The 14,158-nt window shown below is 37.4% G+C and overlaps 1 long non-coding RNA gene across 1 annotated transcript; it reads left to right on the forward strand.

The window, feature by feature from the left end:
- The first annotated feature begins 11,377 nt into the window (after positions 1-11,377).
- On the forward strand, positions 11,378-12,523 carry LOC131236163 (uncharacterized). Its single transcript, XR_009166593.1, has 2 exons — positions 11,378-12,193; positions 12,290-12,523. It is a non-coding gene; the product is annotated as an uncharacterized LOC131236163 (long non-coding RNA).
- The last annotated feature ends 1,635 nt before the right edge of the window (positions 12,524-14,158 follow it).

Raw genomic sequence — 14,158 nt, forward strand, 5'->3', positions numbered from 1 at the left:
ATCCTTGCGTCAATTGATATCAGAGTGAGGACTCCCCTTGGACCGATGACAAATAACAAAAGTATGAACCAAAATCTTATGGACGGTGATCTAGGGATGCGTTATCTTTAGGAAAGAATGGAAGTTTTCCATTGAGAGGTCAGTTAACCATGCATGCAAGGGTTACAGGCAACCCTCGACCATCTTGCGGATACGCTAATTCTGCCCTGAGCCCAAGGCGATACTCATCCATCCGTGGTTGTCGGCACAAACCAGATTTCAATAGATCACTACTCATGGTGAATCATATGGCTACCTCAAATGATTCAACCTCTAGGGACGATGACCTCGATGATAGTTTGCCCAACAACTAGTCCATGGAGGCGATCGTCTATATCATGCTAAAAAAGACTATTGAGGTAAGGCCGAACATCCTAATTTTAATGGCTTATTATGTATAGAAGATTTTCTTAACTGGTTAGCCGAAGTAGAATGATATTTTAATTACATGGACGTGTCCGAATATTAAAAGGTAAAATTAGTAGCGTTCAAATTAAAATCTGGTGCTTTTGCATGGTAGAAGCAATTATAACTTTCATGTGCCCGACAAAATAAGGCACCCATCTCATTATGGCTACGGATGAGATGCCTTCTTTGATCATGATTCCTCCCTAGTGATTACGAGCATGTATGGTTCCGGCAATACCAAAATTGTCGGTAGGGGAATTGAACTGTCACAAATTATGTTGAAGAATTCCAGCGATTGGCGACGTAGAATGACCTGTCAAAAACCGAATCACAGAAGGTAACATGATTCATAGGTGGGTTGCGATTGGCGATTTAGGTCCGAGTTTAAATGCACTCGGTCGGGATCGTGGATGAAGTGGTTCAATTAGTAGGTAGGGCAAAAACGCAGCTTGTGAGAGTCATGGTTGTTGCTTGTTTTTCTGATGCATGTAGTGTGATGCAGCTCTTTGTGTTGGATCCCATCATAAGGAATAATGTGGAGAGATGTTTTGTAAAGGAGCCAACCGAGGGCATAAGGTATATGATAGGGTAGTCTAAGCCAATTTTTTTTGTTGGGCTTAGGGCTAGCAAGAATCTATGGGATAGGGTATATAGCTCATTTTGTCCGAAAAAAAATGAGAGAGAAAGAAGTGATGTATTTACTGTTAGCTTGAGCTTATTTGGGGTTGCTGAATTAGCTTGGGCTTGGTTGTTCTTGTGTGGCGCGTGATTGTTGTTTGGATGAAGGGCTAGAGTTCCTTTGTCTAGGAAGCTTGTGGAATGTGTTCACTACCAAAAAAATGAGCAAACGCTACGGACTATGTAGCTCTGTAGCTACGACTTTAATCCGTAGCTAATTAGCTGCGGATTTAATCCGTAGCTAAAACATACTTAATCTGTAGCTAAAACACAGCTCCCCATAGGAACTTGACTATGCTTTAGGGGCTCCATGGGGCCCATTGCAATATATTTATTTTATCTAATAGGTCCATCAATTTTGAAATATTATTTCAGTGCATGAGCCCAATAATTAGAAAGATCAAAAGTCTAAGTGGACCACACCATGAGAAAGAATGAAAAATAAATTTACATCATTAATATGTGGTGTGGTCCACCTAAATCTTAGATGTGACTCATTGTTTGGATAAACCCTAAAAATGATTTGTTAAAATGAATGAACGGAGTGGATAAGTAACATACACAACGGTGGGCCCCGCAAGTCCTAAAATAAATCACCCCTAAAATCCCGTCCGCGCACCTCTCTCGCGCATCCAATTTCACAAAAGCAAATGCCCCCCCTCCCCCCCTCTCTCTCTCTCTCTCTCTCTCACTCAGCCCTCTGTCGATCTCTCGCGCTCCCTCACCCTCTCTCTATCTCCCAGCCCCATTTCCCTCTCTGTTTCCCAACCTCTCTGTCTCTCTCACTAGGGTTTTCAAAACCCCCTTTCGTTGCAAGAAGGAGAAGAAGAAGGAGAAGGTGGAGATACGACGTCAACCGATCCGTCTGGATGGGATTGAGGTCAAAAGACAAACCGCAAACTTGAATATGTAGTGACGTGTCTCTCTCTCTCTCTCTCTCTCTCTCAATCTCTCTCAATCTCAATACTGATTGAAATGATTTGGGGATTTAGGGATTTGGAGATTTAGGGATTTAGGGATTTGGGAATTTAGGGATGTGGGGATTTAGGGATTTAGGGAGTTGGGTCTAATACACAGCTGAACCTAAGCAGTCCAAAATAGCTGATAGCATGTTGAGGAAATATTTGATCCCCGACCCAAAGTTAATGCAATGTAATCAGGTTTTCGGTTTGTATAAGTGGGGCCATGGTTCACTGATCCAGATCATCGGTCTGTTGTGTTGTGGATGGTGCACCATGGATGCACCAAACTAAAAAAAAATCTCCCAAGATTGAGAGATCCTAGTCACCAATCTGTAGCCTTTTTCAGCGAATGTGGATAGTTCCTCTTGAATACATATAACTGATAGATATCTTAATCACTCAAGTTGAACCTTAGCTGCTAAAAATAGTAGGAAGTGGTTGTGGGAGTGGATGCAGAAACTAGTAGTAAATAACCATTTTGAAGCCCAAAGTTTGTAGGAATTGTGAGATTATGAAGCAGGAAAAAATGGTAGATGATTTTTTTGCAACTATAGGGTGAGCTACAACACAACAAATGAATATATATATCTTGGCAACGAGCATGACATGTAGATAGGATGAAATTTCTGTTTTTGAACTAGAATGACATGCTTTTTGTTTTTTGGATGATAAATTATGAAATATGATAAGGTCAATCTCTTTTGCATGCAATATATTTCCCAAAAACAGATTCACCTGTAACGCAGGGTCGTGGCGTTTGAGGGAGCTATTCTTTTCCCACAATTCTCTAGTCACAACTTGTTCCCAATCTTAATATGAAAAAACTGCATTTATTTGAAACATTTGGTTACTGTTGAAGCCTGCTTTAGCACTTGGATGGTCTCAAATTCATTGCAATGCATTTACTTGTCTTAAATAAAAGGCCTTTTCTCCTAACAACTTGTTCTGGGTATATCTTTTCTTATATCTTTGCATTATTTTATTTCTCTGAATGCTAATTTCTGAACTGGGTTATTTTTATTTTAAAGACCTCTCAGAGACAGGCAACGAAGAGACAGAACTTAGCTGTTCTGAGGGAGATGATTCATCATGGATCTCTTGGTTCTGTGGCTTGAGAGGAAATGAGCTCCTTTGTGAAGTTGATGAGGATTATATACAAGATGACTTCAATTTATGTGGACTGCAAGGACAGGTTCCCTATTATGATTATGCCTTGGATATGATCTTGGATGATGACTCTTTGAGTGGATGATTTTAGTCATTAAATCTTAGTACTAATGTGTGTACAATTGCCATTGATGGCTGCAGGTATCAGGATATTGCATCTAGGCTCATAGATCTCTTCATTATCACTTGCATGCAACTTGCAGAAAAGTTCTGGAATTAGAACTAATAGATTATATTTGCATTTTGCAACTTTCAGGTATTGAATTTGTTTATAATTTCTATCCATTCATTTTTTTTTGTTTTTGTTTTGTTTTATATATATATATATATATCTATATATATATATATATATATATATAGATATATATATATATATATATATATATATATATATCTTTCATACAAAACTTCACTCTTTGACTTCTTAGCAGCTACTAGCTACCATTCAAAAAAAAAAAACCGTAGAATCTAACTTCATAGTACACTAAAAGCAGTTGCACTTATCTGAATTTATTTTGCTTGTTCAGTTGTATGTGCCAAGATAAAGTTCAAAATGTGAATATACAACTCATTTCTAAGGTTTCAATGGTTGATCTTTTTATAAACATTTGCTGCACGGGCATGTCAAATTGTGCTTTGAAAATACGGCTGATTCAAGTTTGGGTCATTGAGTTTTGCTTGATTGATTTATGCATCAAGGCTACTAAGAAGTCAGTTCTCAGTCACTATCTGCGTCTAGTGCTGCAGACTCAAGAGGTAACAGTGAAGCTGGAAAAGAAGCTAGAGGATTTGCATTTCTCAGACAAACACGTCATCATTCCAAACCATCTTCATGTCCCTGAAGCTGAGAGAAGTGGATTGAGTTTTGAAAGCTTGATGCTAGTTTTGAGCTTAATGCAATCTTCACAAATGGCCCAAATACTGACAAGAGCTCTACATCTTTGTCTGAGTCATCTTAGGTGATCAAAGAGTCAGCTAAGGAGCCTTCTTCAAGGTCTGAAACTTTTTCCCGCCTGTTATCACTTTTCCTATCATGTGTAGAGTAGTTTTGAGCTCTTTTGGCTCATTGTATTACAAGGGATGTTTGTTCATCTTACATGGACTGAAATTCACAAAATACATGGATAGTGTCAGCTGTAATGAATAGTGTCAGCTTTTTCTTCTATTTTCTTTTGAGCGTGGATGGTTGGAATACATGTAGAATCTTTAAATCTACACATGCATGCCTTAGTTCAATTTTTTGCATCTCATTTTCATTTTTTGTTAACTTTCTATTTTCAAGTTATTTTTGGAATGAATGGTGTCAATTCATAAAATTCAGCAAAATTGGTTTTTTTTTTTTCTTCTTTTGAGTGTGGATGGTTGGAATACATGTAGAATCATTAAATGTACAAATGCATGCCTTCGATCAGATTTTTGCATCTCATTTTCTGTTGTTTTTATATTTTATTTTCAGCTAATTTTTCAAATGAATGGTGTTAGTTCATAAAATTCAGCAAAAAAAAGAAGAAGATTTTTCTTTTCTTTTCTTTTCTTTTGAGTGTGGATGGTTGGAGTACACATAGAATCATTAGATCTACACATGCATGCCTTAGCTCAGATATTCACATCTCATGTTCTATTTATTTATAATTGTTTATTTCCAGATAATCTCTGTAATGAAATGTGTCACTTCATAAAATTAGCAATTTTTTTTCTTTTCTTTTGAATGTGGATGGTTGGAATATATGTAAAATCTTTCGTTTTACAAATACATGCCTTAAATAAGATTTTCACATCTCGTTTTCTATTTATTTATAGTGATTGGGACTGTGCACCGGTTGTTACTACATTGGTGAGCAATGAGCCAAAAATGACAGAGATTGGACTGCTCTAGTCCACGTTTTGATTGAGAACTTGATTTCCATGCAAGAAAAGGTCAATGACAACTGCTGTATTTTCTGGCGATGGCTCTGTTCTAGCTATATTGCTGCAGAGGATATTGTCACTTTATGGGACCTAGACACAAATGTTCTTGTAGCTATAATTGGAGAGACTCTTACAGTGATTGTCTGAATATCATTATCGAATTGTGTTGTGTGTGCAAAGAAGACATTTGCTAGCTGTAATTGGAGAGACCCTGCAACTTTGCATGTCTTACACTTGTGTATGTTTATTCCTTCTCTTTCACCTCTGTATGTTGGTTTTTTCTTTCTTATTCTGGATTGTTACTGAAAAATTACTGATGGTTATCATACACATTAATTTGACGTGAAAGCTTACTAGAAGAGATGTGGCCTTGGTGCAAAGAAAGAGTGCCACAGAAAAAGTTCAGTTTTTTTTTTTTTTTAGTGTTTTTCATGCAGAATTCTCTATTTTCATTGATGATTTCATTGAATTAAAGTTGCTTTTCTTTGGAAATTGGTTTGGGATCTGTTTGATAGTATTTTGATATTTGATAAGTTAAATTCTTGAAGAAGCGATGACCAAGAAAAGGAGGCAGTTGATTGATAAACAGCCTGATGGCAGTAGTGGAGGTGATTCGAGTGGGAGCCATGATCTTGAAACACAACTCAAGCTTTATGGTACGGGTTTCAAAGAACTCAAGTGGGTTTTTCTTTTCTTTTCCTTTTTTTTTCACTTTTCTTTCTGGAAGACTTTGAAATGGCATTCGGAGTACTCCTGCAGGAGGCTCTCTGAACCAGGCCTTAATTAGACCTGCTAGGCAATGAAATCAATGTCATCAGGTACAATGCCCTTGTTCAGCTGGTCCCTCACATTTTCTTCCTTGCTATTCTCGGGATTAATCATGTAACAATGCTTTGTATAATGATTGGCAAGTTATTGCATTGTGACTTTGTTTCTGGTTGAGATAGTTTATGTTATTTTTTGTGCATGTTGATATCATTGAGTTGGTAATAATACCATAGTGTATCCTGTAAGACCTTCATGAATTGTCTTGCAAATGTTGTTCATATGTTATTGTAATGTTAATGAGCATGTAGAGTCACAGGCAGCATATCTCCATTTATTTACTGCAATAGTTTGTAAATCCCTCATAGTAATGCCATAAAAAATAAAAAATAAAAAGAAAAAAAATCCTTACCACCACACCCAAATTGTAACTTAGTTAAGCACTCTTTTCAGTTTGACTTGTGGCTTGATTTTTACTTGCTTATGTTGCAAAAGTTGAATCCATTGAAGTGGGGAATGTGCTCTAGTTACACTTCATATAGGGGTGTTGTTGTGTGTAAAGTAGGTATATGATTCCATTCCATGAAATTTGGTGGCATGTTTTATTTATTGTTGGATTTGACTGTAATCAAGCAATCTCTTTTAGATTATTTTAATGTTCGTAGGGTGAAATAGCTTTCCATCATTTGACAAAGAATGTAAAAGGTTCCGAAGTCATTCATGGAAGTACATGTAAAACTATTAGCATTATGAGGATTAAATTGATTGCTGGGAAGGTGTGTGCTTTCTATGTGGAATCTCAGAATAAATGATCTTCAATTTTTCATTTTTCCAATTCACAGTGTCAATTGATTTCTTTGCATTCTTTGCAATTGCCAATGTATAATTTTACATCACAAGTGTTGAATGAACATCTGGCTATGGGGAAGGTGGATGAATTGCATCCTGACTTGACAGTAAACACTCTTGGAATCTTGCATCTTGCAAACAAATTAACTCATCAACTTCGAATGGTAAAACTTCAGCCTGCTGCCACTTCCCTTGAACCACCCACTTATTTTGCACAAGTTGTGACAATGTGTTGGTTACAGGTCAGTGCATACTCATCCTTTGTAAGGATGGTGGGAGTTGGAATTGGTTTGGAGCAACAAAGAAGGAAAATGGACCCCACGACTAATGAACCATAGTTCACAAACTGCACTAGAGATTTCATTAGCACAGTTGATTACATATTTTACATAGGTAAATTTCCTCGTTGCAAGATGACTTTGTCTGAACTTTCTTTCCCTTTCTCTTGCCTTTAATATCTGTATTATGTCATTTGTTATTTATATATATGGTTTAGATATTGATAAAAACTTCTATTAGTTGGAGCTTTGTGATCCAACACATATGGTGAGCACTGAAAGTTCAGCAAAGCTAGCAAGTTTACTGTGAATGACGGTCACAATTCAATTAAAATTTAGCATGTGTGCAGAGAACAATTCAATGGGAAAAAAAATATGATCTTGGATGATTCAAAGTCAACATGGTATTATCTATGGATCAGTAGAAAAAAAAAATCAGGTTTCAAAAAATACGTACAAATCCACATATAGAATCAGGTTGGGAAAGACACAAAAATCAACACCATTCGGCAGAAGAAATCTGATCACCTAGAAGAAGAATCTGATTTTTGGTGACAGATTTAGCAATTTACACACAAGAAAATTAAACAACTTAGGATCTAGGTTGGGAAAAATTCACCAAGCTCTAATTTGAATTTGGGAGATAAATTTTACATATAAGATAAATTCATCCAACAACTCAGAATCTGATTCTGAAAGACAAATGGGTCTTCGGTCTAGTTCTTTTTCATGGCCTGATTGGTAGTTCTTTTTCATGCTTCTGAGTATATGGTTCTTCTTCTTCTGTTTTTTCTTTTTGCTAGTGCTTACCCTTATTTTTGTTTTCTTCCAAATTCCTATCACAAAGAAACAACTGCTTGTTTTATGATGGAGAAGGGAAAAAATACAGAAAAATCTGATCATTTCATATTAGTGTGTGCATCTCTACTGTTAGTGCTGGTCCGGTCCTTTTCTTGTATGTGGGGGTGGTGATGGCATGTGTTGTTTTCTTCTTTATATAGACAAATAGTTCTTGGCAGCCAACTTTTGGAGTGTGCTATACTACTCACATCGACTGATGTGCAGGGCCCCATAATTTCTCTCCTGTGTTATTTTATTTACACCCCATCAATGAGTTCGGAATCTGAACTCATGCTTTTGAAAAATAGAAAAATGGGAATATTATTAAATATAGATTTTCTTTTTAAGAAGAAAATGAAAGGTAAAGAAGAGACATAACTGAAACTTTACACTGTGAAAAGTAATATTAACCATCTTACTTTCCCCGTTGAATTTGACATACAGGAAATAGACCTTTTCCAAAAAACCATGGATTTAAAACCATTAAATCCTTTTCAGAAATCTGAGTTTATTGAACTGAATTGAATTATTACAATTCAATTTTGTTGAATATTCAAACGAAAGGTTTCCATGAATTAGGCAAATGAATTCATTCTAACCCATTTTGTTGAATATCCAAATGCAAGGATTTTTTATTTATTATTATTATTATTATTTTGTGATATGCAATAGCTTTTTAGAATTCATATGTAGGTGCATACTTGTGCTCATTCACATGGACTTTGACTATCTTTCTTAAATTTCTTAGGTTTCTCTAATTTTTGTATCTAATTTTGAATTTCTAGGCCCGAAAACAAGATTCGATATGCCATCAACAATGCTAACAGAATCCTCCAAGTCAGATTATTGATTGGACCTGATTTTATTTAAATGATCTTGATAATCCATTTTATTTAAATGAGCAGACCCAGATGTGCGTTGGAGCTATCCGGATGTTGAGTAGGGGTCCCTGGAATGTGGGAACCGCTGTTATGACCATGATGAAGCTGTCCATTTCCTATGGACAACATTGGAGTGGCCTGGCCATTTCGACAGGCCGTGTTTATATTTGTATTTGTTCGAAATTGATGGAGCAGACCTGGATGTGTGTCAGAGCTATCCGGATGTTGAGCGGGGGTCCTTGGAAGGTGGGAACCGCTGTTATGACCATGATGAAGCTGTCCATTTCCTATGGACAGCATTGGAGTGGCCTAGCCATTTGGACAGGCCATGTTTATGTATTTCCTCGAAGTTAATGGAGCAGACCCAGATGTGCGTCGGAGCTATCCGGATGAGCGGGGATCCCTGGAAGGTGGGAACCACTGTTATGACCATGATGAAGCTATCCATTTCCTATGGACAGCATTGGAGGGGCCTGGCCATTTGGACATGACATGTTTATGTATTTGCTCGAAATTAATGGAGCAGATCCGGATGTGCGTCGGAGCTATTCGGATGAGCGGGGATCCTTGGAAGGTGGGAACCACTGTTATGACCATGATGAAGCTGTCCATTTCCTATGGATAGCATTTGAGAGGCCTGGCCATTTGGACAAGCTGTGTTTATATCTGTATTTGCAGGTACCATACCCTTAACCTAAACCACACCCTAAACCTATAACCTAGACCTATTCTCAATTCCCTAAAGCTATAACCTAAACCTAACCCTAAACCAAAACCTATAACCTAAACCTTAACCTAAACATAAACCTAAACCTAAACCTATAACCTATACTTATAACCTTAACCTAAACTATAACCTTAACCTATAACCTATACTTATAACCTTAACCTAAACTTATAACCTTAACCTAAATCTATTCTCAAATCTCAAAACCTATACTTATAACCTATACCTAGACCTTAACCTAAACCTAAACCTATACTTATAACCCGTAACTTATAACCTAAACCTTAACCTATAACCCAAACCTTAACCTATAAACTAAACCTATAACCTATAACCTAAACCTATACTTAACCTTAACCTATAACCCAAACCTAAATCTATAACCTAAAACCTAAAACCTAAAATCAACTTAAACCCGATCTCGAACCCAAACCCAATTTCCTCAACCTAAACCTTAACCTATTCTCAATTCCCTAAACCTTAACCTACAACCTAACCTAAACCTAACTCCCTAATCTAAACCTAAACTTAAACTTGAAAACCCAAACTTAAACCCGATCCTGAACCCGAACCCAATTTCCTAAACCTAAACCTTAACCTATTCTCAATTCCCTAAACCTTAACCTACAACCTAACCTAAACCTAACTCCCTAACCTAAACCTAAACCTAAACTTGAAAACCCAAACTTAAACTCGATCCCAAACCTAAACCCAATTTCCTAAACCTAAACCTTAACCTATTCTCAATTCCCTAAACCTTAACCTACAACCTAACCTAAACTTAACTACCTAACCTAAACCTAAACTTGAAAACCCAAACTTAAACTCGATCTCGAACCCGAACCCGGTTTCCTCAACCTAAACCTTAACCTATTCTCAATTCCCTAAACCTTAACTTACAACCTTACCTAAACCTAACTCCCTAACCTAAACCTAAACCTAAACTTGAAAACCCAAACTTAAACCTGATCCTGAACCCGAACCCAATTTCCTCAACCTAAACCTTAACCTATTCTCAATTCCCTAAACCTTAACATACAACCTAACCTAAACCTAATTCCCTAACCTAAACCTAAACCTGAACTTGAAAACCCAAACTTAAACCCCATCCCAAACCCGAACCCGGTTTCCTCAACCTAAACCTTAACCTATTCTCAATTCCCTAAACCTTAACCTACAACCTAACCTAAACCTAACTCCCTAACCTAAACCTAAAACTAAACATGAAAACCCAAATTTAAACCCGATCCCGAACCTGAACCCAATTTCATAACCCTAAACCTTAACCTATTCTCAATTCCCTAAACCTTAACCTACAACCTAACCTAAACCTAACTACCTAACCTAAACCTAAGCCTAAACTTGAAAACCCAAACTTAAACCCGATCCCGAACCTGAACCCAATTTCCTAAACCTAAACCTTAACCTATTCTCAATTCCCTAAACCTTAAACTACAACCTAACCTAAACCTAACTCCCTAACCTCAACCTAAACCTAAACTTGAAAACCCAAACTTAAACCCGATCCCGAACCCGAACCCAATTTCCTCAACCTAAACCTTAACCTCTTCTCAATTCCCTAAACCTTAACCTACAACCTAACCTAAACTTAACTCCCTAACCTAAACCTAAACCTAAACTTGAAAACCCAAACTTAAACCCGATCCCAAACCCGAACCCAATTTCCTTAACCTAAGCCTTAACCTATTCTCAATTCCGTAAACCTTAACCTACAACCTAAACCTAAGCTTGAAAACCCAAACTTAAACTCGATCTCGAACCCGAACCCGATTTCCTGTACCTAAACCTTAACCTATTCTCAATTCCCTAAACCTTAACCTACAACCTAACCTAAACCTAACTCCCTAACCTAAACTTAAACCTAAACTTAAAAATCCAAACTTAAACCCGAACCCGATTTCCTAAACCTAAACCTTAACCTATTCTCAAATCCCTAAACCTAAACCTACATCTAATCCTAATCTCAACTCCCTAACCTAAACCTAAACCTAAACTTGAAAACGCAAACCTAAACCGGATCCCGAACCCGAACTCGAACCCGATTTCCTAAACCTAAACCTACATCTAATCCTAATCTCAACTCCCTAACCTAAACCTAAACCTAAACTTGAAAACTCAAACCTAAACCCGATCCCGAACCGAAACTCGAACCCGATTTTCTAAACCTAAACCTTAACCTATTCTCAAATCCCTAAACCTAAACCTACACCTAATCCTAATCTCAACTCCCTAACCTAAACCTAAACCTAAACTTGAAAACCCAAACCTAAACCCGATCCTGAACCCGAACCCGATTTCCTGACGTTTATTTTGGCCCTACAAACCATATGGTGAGACCATTCCTTTTGTGTCAATTTTATTCCTCTTTGAGCTTTTATTAATTCATTAAGAAAAAAAGAAGAAGAAAATGGTTATACATGATGCACTTCTTTCACTTTGTTTTTCTTTCCTCCAATGGTTATTTTGATTTGTGAATGCCATGACTATTTGTAGGATGATGGAATATACGAAGCTATTGCAGGAAGTGACTTTGTCATTACTAGAGGTTCATTTTGAGATGACTCTTCAAAGTACTACATAAATGAGTGTGGAAGTAATTTTACAGAGGTCACTAAGAAATTGAAAGGAAAAGGAGTGGACTTGGACTACAATCAGTTTTTTATTCTTCAGGTGGGTGATGACTGAAAAAAGGCCTATTTACTTGTGAAAAAAATCATACCGTCAAAATATATCTTCTTTTTCAATTCTTTATCTTTGAAATTTAAGGGTGAAGTCGAGCAAATTTCTCTAATGAAGCCAAAGATTTGTATTTTCAGCATTATTGTAATTGTAATTGTAATTGATTGAATGAAGGATTGTAATTGATTGAATGAATGATTGTAATTGATTGTAATTGAATGAATGATTGTAATTGATTGTAATTGAATGAATGAATGATTGTAATTGATTGTAATGGAATGAATGAATGATTATGTAGGTGGTAATTGAATGAAAAAATAATTGTATATATATTTTTTAATATAGGATTTGCTACGGATTAAATCCGTAGCTGTTATGATTAAATCCGTAGCTGTTGTAACATACAGCTACGGATATAATTGTTACGGCTTAGATCTGTAGCGGTTGCCAGATATAGCTACGGCTTAAATCCGTAGCGGTGGTGATTAAATCAGTAGCTATTGTAACCTATAGGTACGGACATAATTGCTACGGATTAAATCTGTGGCTGGTTTGACCTATAGCTATCGATTAAATCCGTAGCTATAGGTTCCAGACCTATTGTTACTGCACCTACGACTACGGCCGTGCTACGGACTAGCTACGGATTAAAACTGTAGCCATAGGTCTATGGCTACGGATTTTATCCGTAGCCTTTGCCCATTTTTCTGGTAGTGGTTATTTTTTATGTTCTCCTGATCAGCAGATCTGTTGCTGTGCTTTTCATCAGTTTTCTGGCTGGCGAGATTGGTTCCTTCACTGATGATGTTGGTTGGTCTAGGAAGAGGTGATAGGGTTTTCCTCCTCAGTTCAGGGGAGAGACAGTGCAACGGGTTGAAAATTCAGAGTAGTTCACTGCGCTGCTCGACTGATCATGGGTGACGATTGACCTTGACTTAAAGTCCAGTGAGGCTCGACTCAAAGTCCAGCGATCAATTGATGTATTTTCTCTGAGGTGTTCGACCAGTCGAGGGAGGTGCTCGACTAGTCGAGGACTCGGCTCGACCAGTCGAGCTTACGCAGATTTAAGTTCGGATCTTGTGTAGACTACGAAAATTTAAGGCCTTTCGCTATAAAGTGTGGAAGGGAGTTTCTTAAACTATAAATAGGGGTGCCTAGGGCTTTTTTAGAAAATGTAAGAGGATTTTCTAAAGCTTTGTAAGGGTTTGCTAAAGAGTTTAGGGCTATCAAAGGAGAGAGAGAGAGAGAGAGAGAGAGAGAGAGAGAGAGGAATCTTGTAGAAAGGAGGAGGTGATCTACTGTGCAATCAACATCTCAATGCTTCTACGTCCTCGTGATCGGTGAGATCTCTCCGTTTTTCTTTATTTTCTTATTATTTATCCACTCCTGCGTGAGTGAAGAAGGTTGTAATGTTCTACTTCATAGTAGATTGTTGATCTGGACGAGGTCTCGTGGTTTTTACCTCTTTGAGGGTTTTCTATGTAAAAATTTCTTATGCCGTGTGGTTTGTACTTTGATTTATTTCATTACTTTATTATCCCATAATTCTGGTGTTTTTGGGAGGCTAGATCCTAAGGTTTTGTACAAAGGCCCCCAACAAGAGGCTGAGATTTACTTCGGATTGGAGTGGGTTTTGTTTTGTTGGTTGGAGTGAATGTTTTTCTTTGATGCTTTTCAAAGGTTTTGGAGGCTATATGGGGGGGGGGGTGTAGGGGATTAGTTTGCTTCCTAGATCTGCTCAAGCAAGGCGTTGGAGCGGTTTTGAGTGATTTTCGTAAAGGCCTATGCTGAGATTCTTTGTCGTAGGCCAGAGTTTTTGTGTAGGATTTCGTCTCCCCTGTTTTCAGACTTGTGGATGGATGCATTGTGTTTCGGGCCTTTCTGCTTGCAAGAGGAGCTTTGGAGACATGGAAACAACAGACATCAGATATAGAGACTCTCACTCTGGTGCCGTAG

The sequence above is a fragment of the Magnolia sinica genome, unplaced genomic scaffold (assembly GCF_029962835.1).
Source record: "Magnolia sinica isolate HGM2019 unplaced genomic scaffold, MsV1 ctg249, whole genome shotgun sequence".
Lineage (NCBI taxonomy): Eukaryota > Viridiplantae > Streptophyta > Magnoliopsida > Magnoliales > Magnoliaceae > Magnolia > Magnolia sinica.